The sequence below is a fragment of the Babylonia areolata genome, chromosome 1, assembly GCF_041734735.1.
Source record: "Babylonia areolata isolate BAREFJ2019XMU chromosome 1, ASM4173473v1, whole genome shotgun sequence".
Taxonomy (NCBI): domain Eukaryota; kingdom Metazoa; phylum Mollusca; class Gastropoda; order Neogastropoda; family Buccinidae; genus Babylonia; species Babylonia areolata.
Window position 1 is genome coordinate 4,903,131 of NC_134876.1, and position 20,000 is coordinate 4,923,130.

Genomic DNA, 20,000 nt, shown 5'->3' on the forward strand with positions numbered 1-20,000 from the left:
TATAATGAATAGAAGGGACACAGTGGGAAGCTCTCACGTGGGGTGGGGTGTTACTGTTGATATTTTTTTAGAATCAGGCTGAATTAGTTTACGTATTTCGCGGGCACGCGCACACACACACACACACACACACACACACACATGTCTGTTTCTCTATGTATTTACACAAACTGCAGAGACGTGTGTGTGTGTGTGTGTGTGTGTGTGTGTGTGTGTGTGTGTGTGTGTGTGTGTGTGTTTATATTGTGTACATGTATACATGTATGTAAATAATTATACTGATATTTCTAATACATTGACCTGTAGATATACTCCTGCGGAGACCGCAATCAGTAAAAAAAAAATAAAAAATCAAACCTGACTATGCATCAATCAGTTCAACTGTCGGCTTTGATCTAGATCAGTTCCTGTTGGCATCGGTTCACTGATTTCCTATCAAGCTGAAAAGCTGTCTGTTCTCTTTCACGATCAGAACTGTCCTTGGAGAAAAAAAAAAACCTCATGGGAAGAAATACCGTGGTACAATCTGCAGGGGTTTGAGCACAGCGTTCACACGCTTCATACTTACAGTTTGTCTGCGGAAGGAGAGAATTGGGCCCCGCCTTCCTATGTTATGCCCTAGACACAGTGGATAAGAATTCACTGCCCCAATTGCCGTAAAAGGCTATGGAAACTTAAACCTTTTTCTTCTGTTGTAAGATAGTGTTTCTGCACTCGATGGACTTGTATACCGTGTCTCTTGGATTTTAGTCACAGATTCTAAAATAATATCTCACACTTTTGCCATCGATGTATGACTGTCTATTAAGTTTATCATGAACTATTAGTATTACACGCTCAGTCATTACAACGGATCATCAAATAGGTATTTGGCTAATTGGACCTGTTATTGTAAACTAAAACTTTCGTCCGGTAGGAGAAATTAATTGACGGGCGACATCATAGAGGCATTTCTGACAGTTAATAAAACAAACGTTCTTACACTGCTATTTCCCATTGTCAGCTGAGCAGATGCTAAAAGTACCAACCATTTGAGCAAAACATTTGGCACAGTTAATGTTTACGAGCAGGAAACTTTTAATCAGTTTCAGTTTCACAAAGATGTCAAAACATGCAGAATGATCCATATACCCTGCACCACATCAGCTTTGCAAAAAAAAACAACAACAACAACAACAACAAACAACAACAAAGGAGCTGACTGATGTCTGACCTACGCATAAACCAATGCGGTAAAAGTCCTATTTCAGCATCCTAAATTCAGGAACCTATTTTACCGGCAATTTTTGTGCATCTGTGAAACGATATTACCATTTGTAGATGTTGTAACCCATTTTCAGTGCATTTCGACTCTTCTTTTGTGCTCTACTCTACACAGTTTTAACGTGGATTCAGTCGCTAAACTAACGTGCTACCATCTTGCTTTTTCCGTTTTTGGTCCAACAAACAATGAAAATGTAACCAAAAGGTGTAATAATTAAGGACGCTAAAACAGGACATTATAATGTGCTGGTCAATCCTACCCATGCAAACTTGAACATCATTACTCTAACACCGTACACACAAACCACAAACATACACTAGGACATTATAATGCGCTGGTCAAGCCTATACCCATGCAAACTTGAACACCATTACTCCAAGTTAACACTTTACACACAAACCACAAACATACACTAGGACATTATAGCGCGCTAGTCAAGCCTACCCATGCAAACTTGAGCACCATTACTCCAAGTTAACACTTTACACACAAACCACAAACATACACTAGGACATTATAATGCGCTGGTCAAGCCTACCCATGCAAACTTGAACACCATTACTCTAAGTTAACACTTTACACACAAACCACAAACATACACTAGGACATTATAATGCGCTGGTCAACCTACCCATGCAAACTTGAACACCATTACTCTAAGTTAACAGCTAACACACAAACCACAAACTTACACTAGGACATTATAATTCACTGGTCAAGCCTATACCCTTGCAAACTTGAACACCATTACTCTACGTTAACACCTTACACACAAACCACAAACACACACTAGGACATTATAATACACTGGTCAAGCCAACCCATGCAAACTTGAACGCCATTACTCTAAGTTAACGCCTTACAGTTACACACAAACCACAAACATACACTAGGACATTATAATGCGCTGGTCAAACCTACCCATGCAAACTTGAACACCATTACTCTAAGTTAACACTTTACACACAAACCACAAACATACACGAGGACATTTTAATGCGCTGGTCATGCCTACCCAATGCAAACTTGAAACACCATTACTCTAAGCTAACACCTTACACACAAACCACAAACATGCACTCTTCATGGTGTGACCTAAAGGAGAACACCAGTCGCATGACCTGACAGAGAGAATGCAGCGTGCTTCCAGCCAATGAACACAGCCGCAGCTGGCACGAGGACAGAACGCTGAGTAAACAGTTCGGGTTGACAGTGTTCAGTTCTCGGCAAACTGTCAGTCATGTTTGTCGCCAGCGGCACAAGAGACAACTGATAGGTCAGGGTTGAAATCCTGCCAACGGCTGCTGCTCTGTGTGTGTGTGAGAGAGAGAGAGAGGGGAGAGAGAGAAAACGAGAGAGAGAGTGTGTGTGTGTGTGTGAGAGAGAGAGAGAGAGAGAGTGTGTGTGTGTGTGTGTGTGTGCTCGGTTGCACATAATCGTATGTGCCAATCACGTATGACTGCACATATTCATCAGTGTGCATGCGTGCGTGTGTGGTACAGTGTTATGTACATGCGCGTGTGTGTTCAAAGTACAAAACTGGTGTGCGGGAGAGCGCGTATGCATTTGTGTGTGTGTGTGTGTGCATGGTTTTGAGGGCGGGGTTCGGTGAGAAAGGGAGACAGACAAAGACTGGGGAAAAAAAAGAAACAGAATGATGTGTGTGCGTACATGTGCATTTGCATATTTCAAACTGTTCAAGATTGAATTATCTCCCCCCCCCTCTCTCTCTCTCTCTCTCTCTCTCTAATCAATACAAACTAAAAAAACAACAACAAAAAAAACAACAACACAAAAATGTAAAGTAACAGTGCAGAATAGTCAAGGGCGAACCAGTCCAAAGCGGTCACGACCACTATAATCTCGCAGTCCGGACAGCCTTTGCGATTCTGTGTTTGAGCCAAATTACACGCCTAGCGTGATTTCCCTCGTCCACGCCCTACTAGAACAGTCCGTCTGTACTTGTGTTCGACTGTCAAGACCTTGTCGGTTGAAAAGCACTGTTCCGCTGTTTTCTACTGTTGGAAAACTGGGGTGGTAAACGTGCTATTAAGATGTCGTGCTTCTGAAGAAAGAATGTTGAAATTACTGTGGTTAGGTCGAAGTCTCGCATACATACCTAAAAAAAATAAAAAAATAAAAAATAATCCCACGTACACGCATGCATACATACATAGAAAAATACATAAATCTTTTCATATAAATCACATTTTGTATACGTGTATATACAGATAAATACACACATGCTTACATGCGTAAACACACACAGGTTGTATTCATACACGTGTGGCACAAACATGCAATGTATACGTATACATGTACATGTACTATGCATGTTAACATTAAATACACACACGTGAGTACGCACGTGCATACACACACGCGATCGCGCGCTCATACACACTCACGCTCGCACACACACACACACACACACACACACACACACACACACACACACTGGAAAGACATAAGAAGCACCAAACATGCAACTCATAAAAAGAACAATGTTAATATGAACCCAAGACAAGACATGTATATATTTTCAAACAATATGTGCACTCATGCACTTAAAACAACAACAGGTTACACCATGTATGTGCGATGAATTCCGGCTGCACCGTGCTTCTGAGCACGCATGATTCATAAGCATTAAAATCATGAGGCGTAGCGATCTTCAGCCACTTGGGGTCGTAGTTGGGTCACTCTGTCTGTCTTGGGAGTGGAGAGAAAGATACTGAGGGTGTGGGGGTGAGGGGGTGGAGAGAAAGATACTGAGGGTGTGGGGGTGGAGAGAAAGATACTGAGGGTGAGGGGGTGAGGAGGTGGAGAGAAAGATACTGAGGGTGTGGGGGTGGAGAGAAAGATACTGAGGGTGAGGGGGTGAGGGGGTGGAGAGAAAGATACTGAGGGTGTGGGGGTGGAGAGAAAGATACTGAGGGTGAGGGGGTGGAGAGAAAGATACTGAGGGTGTGGGGGTGGAGAGAAAGATACTGAGGGTGTGGGGGTGGAGAGAAAGATACTGAGGATGAGGGGGTGAGGAGGTGGAGAGAAAGATACTGAGGGTGAGGGGGTGGTGAGAGGAAGGGGGAGGGGGGCGAGGGTTGGGGCTGTGGGGAGGAGGGGGGGGGGCGCAGACAGTGAGGTGAGTGAAGGGAAGAGGAGAAGGGGAGAGGGGGTAAGGAATGGGGGAGCACTGACTTTCACACCTGCCGACAGAAGATGATGCTTCCTTCATCTCCTTACTATTTCCAAAACGCCACCCCGCACACTAAAACGGGGGGGGGGGGCAAAAAAAAAAATCTCCCAAAGTCCAAGTATTCATCCTCCCAGTCAAAACATTGCAACAGCAGAGCTCTCGCTAAGTAAGAAGACAACCCATCGCGGCGGAAGGGACATGTTTGGGTATTATTCGTGTCGCATTCCACACAGGGTGGTGGTGGCTTTTTTACGGTCGTGTGTGTGGAGGTGAGGGCACACACTCTCCTTGCATTGTCACAGTCACAGACAAAGGGTTTCTTCTTGTGAGCTTTGACAGGGGCTGGGACTGGGGCGTGCTGACGGACGGACGACAGACAGATACACAGACAGATACAGGCAGGCAGGCGGATCACAGATAAGTAGGTTGGTAGGTTTTAGAGAGATAAAGAGGTATGTAAGTAAGTAGGTAGACAAATAGCTGCCGTGACGAGAGAACGTCATCCAATACATTCAACGCAAAAATGTAATGCATTGCGATACGAAGTGCATGAGCCACCAATATGTGACAAAAGTGCATGATAATGCAAAACAATACGATAATGAACAATACGATGTGTAACACGATCAACACTATATAGTGCATGATAAAGCAATTTGCAATGTAACATAACACAGTGTGAAACTGATTTAGTGCATGATACTACAATGCAATACGATACAATGCAATGCGAAATATGATACACTATCAAATAATACAACACAATGCACAATTTATATATATATATATATATATATATAACACCGAAAGACACGTACTAGGTAAATGACTGAAATAAGATGAGAATAAAAATGGGCTACATTCAGCGAACTTATGCACACCCACGCATCATCACACAAACCGTGCAAATTCATACACAGAAACAGAAAAATGCACACACACAAACGCGCGCGCGCCCTCACACACACACACACACACACACACACACACTCACACACACACATGGAACATTCAACAATTTGCTGTCTCACAGACACCCAGACACCGCCCTACTCCCAAACTATCTCCCAAACTATGTATGTACATACACACAAATACAACCAGACGACAGACACACAGACACAGACAAACACACACAGACAAACACACACACACACACACACACACACTCCCCAATCTGCAGTCTCGCGGACACCCCGGTCCAATCCTCAACCTACAAACGTAGCCCACACAAGTATACCCAGGCATCGAGTCGTCAGAAACGGCTGGTCACAATCCCCCACAAGGGTCAGGTGTAGGTCTGTTACCCTACACTCCTGAAAAAAGCGGACACGAGCCTTTCGGGAGCCGAAGACCGAAACAGTGACAAATAAAAGAGATAATTGGCGGGAGGAGGAGGGGGGAGGGGGTTGAGAGAGAACGAGGCAAGGAGAGATATATATGAATATAGACAGACAGTCAGACAGATACTGTTTCAGAGACAGTGACAGACAGACCGTGAGAGACAGAGAGACATTAAGAGACAGAGGCATTTAACCAGCAGGCTACGAATGTCACTGACTTATCATGGCTTTGAGGACAATGTTATTTTTCAAATGATTATGCTTCCAATATATCCCCAAAAGAAACCAGTCTTTTCCAGTGGTGTCGTTCAAAGTGGTACGGGTCAGCAGGACTGACATTCTGCAGACGCAATTCTTTGGCTGCATGGCATTAAACATTTACCTGGGTTGCTATCTACTGCCACTGCTTCTCTGCTCACTCACACACCAGTCACGCACGCGTGATACAACACACACACACACACACACACACACACACACACACACACACACACACACACCACGATATAGTGTATTTGCTCTTTTAGTGAACATTCTTTTCTTCTTTATTGTTATTTTTACTTCACCTCTCACCATCCCCTTTCTTTCAAATATGAATCAGAATGGGCCATATAAACAAAACTGGGAAAAATTAAACAATAGCTTGGTAACTCTATTACCATCTGATTTTTAAAAAAATTATTAGTTTTTTTTTTTTTTTATTTTGTTTTTAATAAATTCATCAAACAAATAAAGATTATAAAGACCTTGTCGTCTTGTGAGATGAAACGACACATATATCAGTGTACTTGTAGATTGATGGCCCGAGGTTAAAAGAAAGATCGCCACGGCTAGGGGCGGAGTAACCTGAACTATTGTTTCATGTTTCAACAATTTATTGTCGAATGACATCAAAGTGAATCTTAGACCCCCCGGGGGCCGGCCATTCACAGTTTCACAGACATCAATTGTTTTGCTGTTATCTAACACTGCTCTGTGTGTGTGTGTGTGTGTGTGTGTGTGTGTGTGTGTGTGTGTGTGTGTGTGTGTGCAGTCACTGTGATTTCTAAAGCATTCCCTAGTTTCTTCGCGAGTAATGTGTTCCCGCAAAGTTTTATACCAAATTAGTAGACTCTCTCTCTCTCCCTCTCTCTCTCTTTCTCTGTGTGTGTGTGTGTGTGTGTGTGTGTGTGTGTGTGTGTGTGTGTGTGTGTGTGTGTGTGTGCAGTCACTGTGAGTTCTAAAGCATTCCCTAGTTTCTTCGCGGGTAATGTGTTCCCGCAAAGTTTTATACCAAATTAGTAGACTCTGTGTGTGTGTGTGTGTGTGTGTGTGTGTGTGTGTGTGTGTGTGTGTGTGTGTGTGTGTGTGTGTGTGTGTGTGTGTGTCGGTGTGTGTCGGTGTCGGTGTTTACGTGTCCATGTGGGTGTGTCTGTGTCTGTTTCTCAGTGTCCGTCGACGGAGGGTGGGGTGAAGAAGATAGGGGAGAAGTGTGCAGGGAGGGGGAGGGGGTTGTCATATCTCCAGCTTGATCGTGCAGAAAACTCAAACCGTGCAGAGTTTGAAAATCAGTGAAGCGTATATGGATCAGATTTCTTTCTTCGGTTCCACTCGAGATAGACAGATCTACACAAGAATGGAAGTGTTCCCAAATTAAGGCCGTGTAGAAATGCTGTCGTTTTATTGCTCGGGGTTTTCCATCCGGGTTTCCTTTTCAGAAACCTACGCGTAACAATACGAGCGCATGGAATTCCTGTCGTGTAAATAATGTTTGAGTTACTTTTTTTGTGTGTGTGTGAGAGGTATCCTCTCACTTTCAGTTCGTTTCAAAGCTAATCCGAAATGAACTCATACTGAGGCCTGACAAAGCGCGTTGGGTTACACTGCTGGTCAGACATCTGCACAGCAGATGTGATGTAGCGTATATGGATTTGTCCGAACGCTGTGACGCCTCCTTGAGTAACTGAACTGAACTGAACTGCTTCTGCAGAGTTACTTTTTTATGACTGTCTTAAATTGGTTTTGACTTATATTTATTTTACATATTGGGTGTAATAAGACCTAAAGGGATTACAAGCAAATCAAATATAAAAAGTGCACACTCAAAACATGAAATACACACTCGAAAAAAGTTATCAGATAGAGAGAGAGAGAGAGAGAGAGAGAGAGAGGGAGGGAGAGAGAAACAAAGAGAGAGAGAGAGAAACACATACACACACATTACGTTTTTATAGCATACATCTACCTGTGTAATGCCATCTGCAATTGTACAAATTTCATCGTCCCTGTTCGTGACTGAAGACATCTGTCTGGCGAGTTTAACTGGTGGGTACGAGTTATGAAATTATTGTCCTCCCTCTACACCCTATCCCCTCTCTGTCTGTCTGTCTCTCTCTCTATTTTTTTTCCTTTTTTTTGTCCCTGTGCTTCCTTAGCTTATTTTTAATGCCTAAGCAAGGAAAGTTATGAAATGCTGAAGTCATCTGATTCTTTGAAGCTTATTTTTAATGCCTAAGCAAGGAAAGTTATGAAATGCTGAAGTCATTTGATTCTTTGAAGTTTATTTTTAATGCCTAAGCAAGGAAAGTTATGAAATGTTGAAGTCATCTGATTCTTTGAAGCTTATTTTTAATGCCTAAGCAAGGAAAGTTATGAAATGCTGAAGTCATCTGATTCTTTGAAGCTTATTTTTAATGCCTAAGCAAGGAAAGTTATGAAATGCTGAAGTCATCTGATTCTTTGAAGCTTATTTTTAATGCCTAAGCAAGAAAAAATGAAATGCTGAAGTCATCTGATTCTTTGAAGCTTATTTTTAATGCCTAAGCAAGGAAATTTGTGAAATGTTGAAGTCATCTGATTCTTTGAAGCTTATTTTTAATGCCTAAGCAAGGAAAGTTATGAAATGCTGAAGTCATCTGATTCTTTGAAGCTTATTTTTAATGCCTAAGCAAGGAAAGTTATGAAATGCTGAAGTCATCTGATTCTTTGAAGCTTATTTTTAATGCCTAAGCAAGGAAAGTTATGAAATGCTGAAGTCATCTGATTCTTTGACAGTGCTCTTTCCATACGGACCAGGGGCGTTTTCTTCTTCGTTCATCGTTTCTTCATTCTAGCTTGCCCCTTTAACTTAAGCCTTCGACCCAGGCATACCTCCGTGTGTAGGCATCCACTGAAAAATAAATGGTGACGACGTTATCAGTAATAGCTCTAGATATATATATATCTATCATCAAGCTTCTCAGTCCTGACTAGTGCTATTAGTTCTACTATGAAAGAGGCTTTTGAGACTTCGCGTCTGAATGACCCCCCAAAGTAAGAAACGGATCAAAAGACTTTCTCTCTCGTCCCAAGGTATTGTTGCTGTCACCTAAGCCTTTGTAATAACCGAGGAAGCGCACCCCGCCTTTTACCCTTGTACATACCACTTTCTATGACGGTCACTGAAAGCCGTCTTCGTACTGAACATGTGCATTGACAGAGGGAGCTCTCAGTGTTTTACATTTGATATTTTCGCTCATCCAATGGTGACTGGAATTTGTACTCAGCCAGCGATTCTATCATCAATGTTTCATGCGGCAGGATATACATACCCTCCCCCCCCCCCACCCCCTCACACACACACACACACTCACACACAAAAGTGCGCCAAATCAAAATAAAACTTAACTCTTTATAAACCTTGCTGTCTTGGGTTTCGGCCTTATTCTCTCTCTCTCTCTCTCTCTCTCTCTCTACCTCGCCCCTTCTAGAGATGTGACCAAAAGGCTGATGAAAAAAACTTTCAAAATTAACACGGGCATTTTTTTTTCACTTACATGCACAAATCAAAACTGTCAACTCTTAAAATATGTGGATAAATTCTGAGCGAGACCTTCTGTCTTCCACAGGTGGAATCATAAACACTTCAGACTACTGTCAAACCCCTTGCTCTTCCAGTCTGTTCACCGTCCAAAGTCACGGGGTATTATTAAACTCCTTCACATAAGGTCATTCATAATAATCATGTCAGTCACGGTGTTGGAGTGGAAAGTGTTAACCCACATACTATCGTTCTTTCCACTGGAAACCCAACACCAGAGAGTGGGTGTGGGGCGGAGTTGGGGGTGTGGGGGAGGGCGCATGGGGTGACGGGAGTCGGGGGGGGGGGGTAAGAGGGCTAAAAAGAAAAGAAAAAAAAAAAGTGGGGCAACAATCTTTCCGACAGCTAAGGTTACGTTCTAAAGCCCCTAGCTACAACCTACAACCTTAACGATAGCCGCGCGCCCTCCACAAGTACAGTAACGATCGTAGTAGACTTAAGCCCTTTCTATTGTCCGCCGACAAAACCCTACAGCTCCACACACGCTACTTGTAGGAGGACAGTACCGAGCAGATAAGATAATCCCCCAGGCTATGTGGTCGATCCGAACAGACGAACACACACACACACACACACACACACACACACATATATATATATATATATCTTGCTGTTCAGCTGCCCTCGCGCCTAACTCCCGGCATTCCAGTTCCAACGGCACGGAGCAACAATACAATTCTGCGCAACGTCGGTGTATATATAAACTATATACGATGTTTCAACCGCGAGCAACAGGACCTTCAAAGAAATTCTATCGATATCAGCAAACACTGCGGTCTCGATAGATGTTTACATTTTCAGCTACAGGCATCGTATATTAGCAAACACAAGGGTACACTTTTTGAATTTCAAATTATCTATGTATTAATGGAACGTGGCACTGATCGCAGATTTGGATCAGCGATAAATGTCCGTACAACTCAGCCACCATAATACAATTCTGCACCTCCTTCTGCAAACTTTCACTGCCAGCATTTAGCGATACACTGTATGATTTTCAAAACTGATACTATCGGTAAAAAAAACTCTGTGTGTGTGTGTGCGTGTGTCTGTGTGTGTGTGTGTGTGTGTGTGTGTGTGTGCAGACAGACAAACAGACAGACAGACAGACATATATACATCACCATTATTGTAATATCAGTTTCAGACATGATTTAGATTCATTCAATGGCATAATCTGTATTTCATCCATAATACCCAATTCTACGAAATGAGCTCAATTATACCTAACGACTGTTGCAACTGGATGTTTGCATGGAACCTTTTGCACGAGCCGATGTAACATAAACGCAACTTCTTCTTCTTCTTCTGCGCTCGTGGGCTTCAACTCCCACGTTCACTCGTATATACGCGAGTGGGCTTTTTACGTGTATGACCGTTTTTACCCCGCCATGTAGGCAGCCATACTCCGCTTTCGGGGGTGTGCGTGCTGGGTATGTTCTTGTTTCCATAACCCACCGAACGCTGACATGGATTACAGGATCTTTAACGTGCGTATTTGATCTTATGCTTGCGTATACACACGAAGGGGGTTCAGGCACTGGCAGGCCTGCACATATGTTGACCTGGGAGATCGTAAAAATCTCCACCCTTTACCCACCAGGCGCCGTCACCGTGATTCGAACCCGGGACCCTCAGATCGAAAGTCCAACGCTTTAACCATTCGGCTATGGCGCCCGTCAACATAAACGCAACAAATGTGCAGACAGATGTCTGACAATGGAGTGCCTGTCGCGCACTTGATTAATTCATCGTTCAACATTCAGTACGGACACCGACTGGCTTAACACTGAGCTACTGTTACCAGTTTAACTAAACAGAACAAGGGTGGACATTGAGCACAGCTCTCATGCAGTGGAGAATACAGGCTAGTGAGGACAACAGGACCTGGTCTGAATATTGTGTTTTTTTGTTCTTGTTTTTTTAATTATACATTCGAGCACTCAGATAACATTAGTAGCCTGCAGCGTTGTAAAACATATCAATTATACACGTGTATGTTACATGTATGTATGTTTTTGTTGTTGTTTTTTAAAACAAACAGAACAAAACACACAGACACAAAGAGAGAAAGAGAGAAAGAGTCAAACAGATATGATTACAGATATAAAGACAGACGAACAGAGACACAGAGAGAGAGACAGGCAGACAACCTGACAGAAATCGGTAGTACAAGATATAAATTTCATCTGACCCAGACACCTGCTAATAAAAAAGCTCTACTTTGTAAAAGATCACAAATACAACCACCGGGAGAAACAGATAGCTGTTTACTTTCTACTGCGCCATATATATATATATATATATATATATATATATATATATATATATTCATATCATTATATACACCGGAAGGATACATCCTGCTTGAAGAGGAAGCGAGGGGGTGGGTGGGGGTGGTGAGCATTGATAAGAAGACATAAATACACTGAATTTGTTAGTTTGCTATTCAAGCAGAAGAATATCATGAATAAGTCATTTATGGTGATCAAAGACCCCACATGCACATTGTTCATTATATTAGGCATATATATATATACATATATATATAATTTGTGTGTGTGTGTGTGTGTGTGTGTGTGTGTGTGTGTGTGTGTGTGTGTAAATATACAGGGTCTTTGGTGTGCTCTAACGAAATCTCTAATGCGCCTGTTAGTCAACGGTGGGGAATGTGTGTTAATGCAATACATGACATTAAACTGGCAATTTCATTCCATCTATGCATTAAAAGCTCGAGATACATTTTTGAAAGTCGATGAACACGTGCAGCTTACCAGGATTGGAGTCTGGAAAAGAAATGAAAACAAAGTTAAGGTGTGTTGTTGGAAACAAGACCTTCATGGAAAAAAAAAATCAAAAGCAGAAAGACTGACATAATTATTTAAGCAGAACAACAACAACAACAACAACAACAACAACAACACACACACACACACACACACACACACACACACACACACACACACACACACATATTTACTATGTGACTCAGCATTCATGCAAGAGAAAGGGGTGAACAAGGAATAAGTGAGGAAAAGACGGGGGGTGGAGACAGAGAGAGGAGGGGGAAGGGGAAGGAGGAAAGAGAGAGAGAGTCAGAGACAGCGACAGAGACAAACAGAGACAGAGACAGACACTGAGACAGTGGCAGGTAGGTAACGATTACTCCGATCTGTTCTTCCGGCCAGGGACGGTCCTCAGTAAAAATCACCGCCACTGTCTGTGATGAGTATGGTCTACCGAGACTCCTTGAAATCCACATGTATTCATAACACAGTTTAATACTCGGTCATCAGCACTCCACGACATATACTGAACAAACTCCATAACTGTGAACGTAAATTATCCACCACTCACACAGCCTTTACATTGACACGCATACTCCACGACATATTGACTGGTCTACCAAAACTCCTTGAAATTCACAATCACAACACAGTGTAATACTCGGTCATCAGTACTCCACGACATGTTGAACAAATTACAAAACTGTGAACGTAAGTCATCCACCACTCACAAAGTCTAAGTTACATTGACACACATCTGGAGTGGTCTTCCGGGGGAAGGGGACGGTAGAGGTGGTGGTTGTACTGTGGTGGGAACAAGACTATCAAATTTCAGAGCGATACAAACACATTTAAGTAAGTATCGTCAACAGTCAGAGAGAGACCAGTGGCCCGTGAAATTCACTGACCCATGACACCTCAGGGACTGACTTCAAAAGGCAGACACTGACCCCGACCGTAAAACATGCCCCGTCTGTGGGATACAATATACAATTTACATATAAGGTGTGGGAGAGTGCGCGTGCGTTCGCATGTGCGCACGCGCGCGTATGTACGAATGTTTGTGTAAGAATCAAATGATAATAAAGCAAAAACAATGAATACATGAATAAGCAAAGAAATAAACAAAAAAGACGAACAATGTCTACTTGTGGCAATGTGTAAATGTGCGCACATGAAGCACAGACAGCTGCCGACAGAGAGACAGACAGACAGAGACTGATGGACACAGGGACAGAACACAACAGAACATGACAGCCAGTATCCGATCACAAGAAACGTTTTAACCCTTTCACCGCCTGTCAATTTAGAGTACAAAATTTCCTTGTGGTAAAGACAGTGGCTAAGAATAGCTGGGGATTCCCCCTGCGATGTATAGAAAAAAATGGCCTATCCTACCACCAAACATTAAGAGCAGTAGGTTCATGGATAACAGACCAATGAATGGTCACCTTTCAGTAACATGGGTCCTCTACCACCACGCCTGTGCATAACTGCGACCTTGGCGGTGAAAGGGTTAACCACATTACATCGTTTATAAACTCCTCACTGCGCATCAAATGTCACCGTGACCACAGAGTATGGTAATTCTAGAAAGTCCCCAGCAGCGGCAACACGCAAAGATCTCATCATTCAGCACCCCGACGACCTCAGGCAGGTTTGCACATCATCCATATTGATCTACATCGTCATCTTCTTTCCCTCCACGCAAACGGTTCCCCAAACTAGATCCGCTTATGCAGGTCTACACACACACACACACACACACACACACACACACACACACACACACACACACACACACACACAATGAGCTGCTCGTGAAAATGCTGCCAAATGTTCCGACAGTATTAAAAGTTTTTGTTTTTTTAAATCAATTATCATTCTTTTTTCTTTTCTTTTTTTTATACTGTACACAACATTTTATCAAAATATTCTTCAGCGGTAGAGAATTATTCAACATATCGTAACGCAAGAATCATATAATCAGTCACGCATGAAATCGAATAGCTCAGAGCACACGTACTGTAAAAAGCAAATTCTAAATCTTCACACACACACACACACACACACACACACACACACACACACACACAGAGAGAGAGAGAGAGAGAGAGAGAGAGACAGACAGACAGACAGACAGACAGACAGAGACAGAGATAGATAGACAGACAGATGGATCTATACAGACAGATAGATAGAGCGCAAATATTAACTCTGAGCTCTTCAGCCTCATGAAATGTTTTGAAAGACCACTCCTGGCGACAATACTTTCTTATTAAAAAACAACAAAAAAAACATGCTGAAAGGTTTTGAAAGACCGACGGACGCAATAGCCGAGTGGTTAAAGCGTTGGGCTGTCAGTCCGAGGGTCCCGAGTTCGAATCTCGGTAACGGCGCCTGGTGGGTAAAGGGTGCAGATTTTCCCGATCTCTTAGGCTAACATATGCGCAGACCTGAACCCCCTTCGTGTGTATACGCAAGCAGAAGATCAAATACGCACGTTAAAGATCTTGTAATCCATGTCAGTGTTCGGCGGGTTATGAAAACAAGAACATATCCAGCATGCGCACCCCCAAAAACGGAGTATAGCTGCCTACATGGCGGGGGTAAAACGTATGTGAACTTGGGAGTTGCAGTTTAATCACTGGTAGGGTTTTTAACAAGGATTTTCAACGACAACGCTTTTGTAAGGGAAGTTTCATTTCATTGCAACATGGGCTGGTATAGATTCTTCAAGGTGCCAACAATATCTTCACGCGATGATGCTCAGACTCAAACGTTTAGATAAACCAACTCATCTAAAATCTCTCCCTCTCTCTCTCTCTTTCGCTTTGTGCGTGCGATGTGTAGATGTATGCCATGAAAAACGTAATGTGTGTGTGTGTGTGTGTGGGTGTGCACGTGTATGCAAGTACACGCACGTTATGTGTAATATATATATATATATATATATATATATATATATATATATATAATCGTATATCATTCACTTCCTCCCCTCGAGCTACTTCTTTTAAGTGGAGCGTTTGATGTTACTCTCACCATCACCCCACCCCCAACCCCACCCCCTGCCCCACATGTAGCCAATGCACGCACGTGAACACCCGCACACATAAACACGTCCCCCCCTACCCCCCACCCACCCACACACTGTCACATACACTCACACATTATGTATCCACACACGCCCTTCAATTCCCCACCCCACACCCCCAAAGCGTGTATGTATACAAACATTGCCCCAAGCGCGGACCAGAAGGTTGGGTAACAACGTGTCCACAGACAAGATAGCCTACCTACTCAAGGAACGCACGACAGATATAATTTATATCACTACAAAGGACAGAAAATAGAGGCTGTGGAGAGGTCTCCAGCTGAGAACTAGATCCCATTGAAAGGTGGAGGATCACACTTGAATGACTGTTGATGAGGATTCAAGAGATATATAGGTCAACAGATTAAGCAGCACATTTTTTTCGGTGGCGTATGGTGTGGTGGTGGTGTGGTGTGTGTGTGTGTGTGTGTGTGTGCGTGCGTGCGTGCGTGCGTGCGTGCGTGCGTGCGTGTGTGTGGGTGGGTGGTTGGGGGCCGTGTGTGCGTGTGTGTGTGTATGCGCGTGCGCGAGTTCGTGCGTGCGTGTATGCATGATTTTGTGCGTGCGCGCGCGCGCGTGTGGGTATATTCACGTGCATGTACGTTTGTGCGCGCATGCGCACGTTCGTGTCCCCTCACCACCACCAACACCCTAAACCCGTGGCCATTTTCTTGATTGTGCATTGCAGAAATTAAAAGAAAAAAAAAACGGTTTGATTAAACAATGCCTGTACATGAACTTTTGACATTTCCGTGACCTTTTCCCTTCTTTTTCTTCCTTTCTTTTTTTCATAAAAAAGTCTTTGAACATCATATGAGCCCAGTGTCAGGAGGACTCAGTATAAATGGTTTAACAATCTTTTTTCAATGAGCTTGTCATCCAAACACGCATTAAAACAAAGAAATGAGGCTTAATTATAACAAACGGTGAAAACGCACATTACTGGCAAAACAACAACAACAAAACCAACAAAAAAAGTCAACTCTCTCTCTCTGTATATATTTATTTATTCATTTTTAATCATTCTCCACCTCTCTCTTAATTATTCACTCTCTCTCTCTCTCTCTCTATCGTTATCACTGTCTGTCTGTCTGCCTGTCTCTCTCCCTCCCTCCCACTCTCTCTGCCTCTCTCTTCTCCGAAGTAAGCTGTGTCATTGGTTTCGTTTTTCATGCGAACACCAAACACTATCGCCAGCTGGGAACACACGGAACAAGCTCACGTGGAAAATCGATGAAAGAGAGAGAGAGAGAGAGAGGGGGGGGGGAGTGACAGACAGAGAGAGGGGGGAGACAGACAGAGAGAGAGGGAGGGCAGACAGATGAGGGGGGTGGGGAGACAGACAGACAGAAAGATAGAGAGAAAAAGAGGGGGAGAAATATATATATATATACAGAGAGAGAGAGAGGACAGAGATGGGACATAGGCACAGAGAGAGAGGGGTGGAGACAGAGAGAGAGAGAAAGAGGGGGAGAGAGAGGGAGACAGACATAAAGACCTAGAGGGGAGACAGACAGAGAGAGAGAGGGGAGACAGACAGAGAGAGAGGGGGGGGGGGAGGAACAGACTCACAGACAGGGGAAACAGGAGACAGAGAGGGGGAGGACACACACACAGACAGACACACAGAGGGGAGACAGAGGGGAAAAGACAGACAGAGAGAGGGGAAGAGAGACAGAAAAAGAGAGGGGGAGAGACAGACAAGAGAGAGACAAAGACAGAGAGACAGAGCGATGTTGGTGCGTAGCACGCTGTCACCAACTACTGCAGTAAATCAACACAGCTGTACGGTTGATGACAGGGTATCACAGTTTATATTATTTCTGTGGCCCCTACACGTTGAATTGTCACGGTGTATTTTTCCCCAAACAACAACAGCAACCGTAATACACACATATGCACTGTACATTTGAGGATGAGTCATGGATGGCTTGTGGAATATTTGGCACAGGTTTTGTGCATTCTCTTGTTACCGTGTGTTTGCAAAAAATCTACATATAATATATACATTGCATTAACAACAAAACGTTCATAGTCTGAGGAGCATTTGAAATTTCTGTTTTGATTGTTTGAAGCTGGCAAAAAAAAAGTCTTTGAATTTCTGAAAGGAGGGAAAGAGAAACATAGAGACTGAGCAAGTGTTGCATCTTGTTTAAGAGGTTGTTTTGTTTGTTGTTGCTGGTTTTTTGTTGTTGTTTTTTTTGTTGTTGTTGTTGTTGTTTTTACTCAGTGATTAATCCGTTATTTAACGCGAAACAGATAAGAAGATTCCGCGTTTTCACACATGACACACGCACACGACACATACACATACTGACGCGCAATATTCGTTTGTGAGAAAGGGGAAAAGAAAAGGAAAAAAAAAGAAAAAAGAAAAAAAAGAGACAGACATGGAGGAGACAGGGCGCTGGAGAGAGACAGACATGGAGGAGACAGGGCGCTGGAGAGAGACAGACATGGAGGAGACAGGGCGCTGGAGAGAGACAGACATGGAGGAGACAGGGCGCTGGAGAGAGACAGACATGGAGGAGACAGGGCGCTGGAGAGAGACAGACATGGCAGAGGATGGGGCGGGGGGTTGGGGGGGGGTTAGGACAGTGTAAGCAAACCGGAACTGAACGAGGCCCTCATTGAACGTGTCAACAAACAATTCGTAACCCACGACTCTAATAACAATACACACACGAGGTGACCTGTTGGGTTTGCTTACCCGGAGTCCACTGATGAAACATCACGATCGACCTTCACACATGGATTGATCAATTAATCACCGGGGTAAATGGACACGAACCATAATAATAATAATAATGCACATGTATACAGCGCCCTTTCTAAGAGCTCAGGGCGCTTTACATGACAGATGGCTGGATGAATTTTGTATCTTCGGATCAATTATGGTAAAACTTGTGTCAAACTGTCCGAAGCAGAATGTCGTGTAGACCTGACCGCCCAAATAAAACTTAGTGTTGTTGGCTCGCTCTTAAGGCCTGACCAGCGCGTTGGGTTTATGTTTGGGTCAGGCATCTGCTCCTCATCAGACACGTTTTGCCTATTTAAGGATCAGTCGGGACGCTTTGACGCCTCATTGAAAGTGAAAGTGAAGCCCAACACTTGGACTTCGGAAGTAAAAAATGAATTTTCCAGGCAACGACGAAATGAAGACCCGAGAACACACACTGTATACACACACTCTGAGAAACAGACAGACAGACAGACACACACACACACACACACACACACACATGCACACACACACACACACATACACACACCACCACCACCACCACCACCACCACCAACAACAACAACAACAACAACAACAACAAAACGAAACAAACAAACCGCAACAACAACAGCAACAATATTTAACAAACTTACTTCACTTTCAACCTGTTTCAGAGATTTCCCATTTCCAATAAAACCTCTTCTCACACGATTGCAGATTAAAAAAAAACAAAAAAACCAACAACAACAATGTATCAGTTGTGCCGTGTATCACTTGCTATATTATAGCTGATCGATACTTGTCTATGGCTTTGCTGAGGAGCTGACGATTGAGATGTATCGGTTACACACGTTAAAACTCACGATAAAGAAGAAGAAGAAGAAAGTGCACAGTATGTATATCATCATCGTCATCACTACACGCCCTGCTGTCCTTGACATGTCAATGATCACTCCCGTGCTGGGCTTGGGGAAGATAAAAGAAGTGGTAGGACTTGGGTAAGGATCTGCTGATAATATTGTAATACATACGTCTTTTCACTTTGAGCGATATTCTCCTTCTGATGTGGGTGAGTGTGTTTGTGGGAAGTTGGAGCGGTGTGGTTAGGCGGTGAAAGGGGTGTATTACATTTTCCTTTATTTGTGATCACCTGGACGCGCGCGCGCGCACACACACACACACACACACACACACACTGATTCATTTGTGATTGTTTGATTGTTAACTCCACTTTTTTTTAGTTTATCTTCACTGTGTACAATATAGGACTTCCCCTAGTAGTATTGAACTTTTTTTTCTTTCTACAAATCACAGGGGAATCCCCAGCTATTCTTAGACACCATCTTTTCTGTTGTTCCCGCACAAGGTTAATTTGCACTCTAAACTGACTGGCGGTGAAAGGGTTTTTTTGTTGTTTTTTTGTTGTTGTTGTTTTAAATAAATAAATACATAAATGAGAGTGCTAGGCAAGGCTGTGTGTAGGAGTATGATTTTTATAAACATTTAATGAGTTATCATTTACCTTTTTAAGAAACAAACAAAAAACACCCAAAAAACAAAAACAAAACAAAACAAAATAAAATAAACAAATAAATGGGAGTGCGAAATGAAGGCTGTATGTGGTAGAAGCAGTTATCGGAGAAAACATAAATGATAAAAACAACACGTAAATGATCTGATAAACACTTGTTTAAAAAGAAAAATGCTTATGTATACACGTATTAACATCATGGGGGAAAAACGAGTGACAA

General features: G+C 43.0%; 1 protein-coding gene across 3 annotated transcripts in view; it reads right to left on the reverse strand.

The window, feature by feature from the left end:
- Positions 1 to 20,000, reverse strand: part of LOC143299094 (uncharacterized) — a 75,721-nt gene that overhangs the window by 42,874 nt on the left and 12,847 nt on the right. The window lies entirely within an intron of this gene.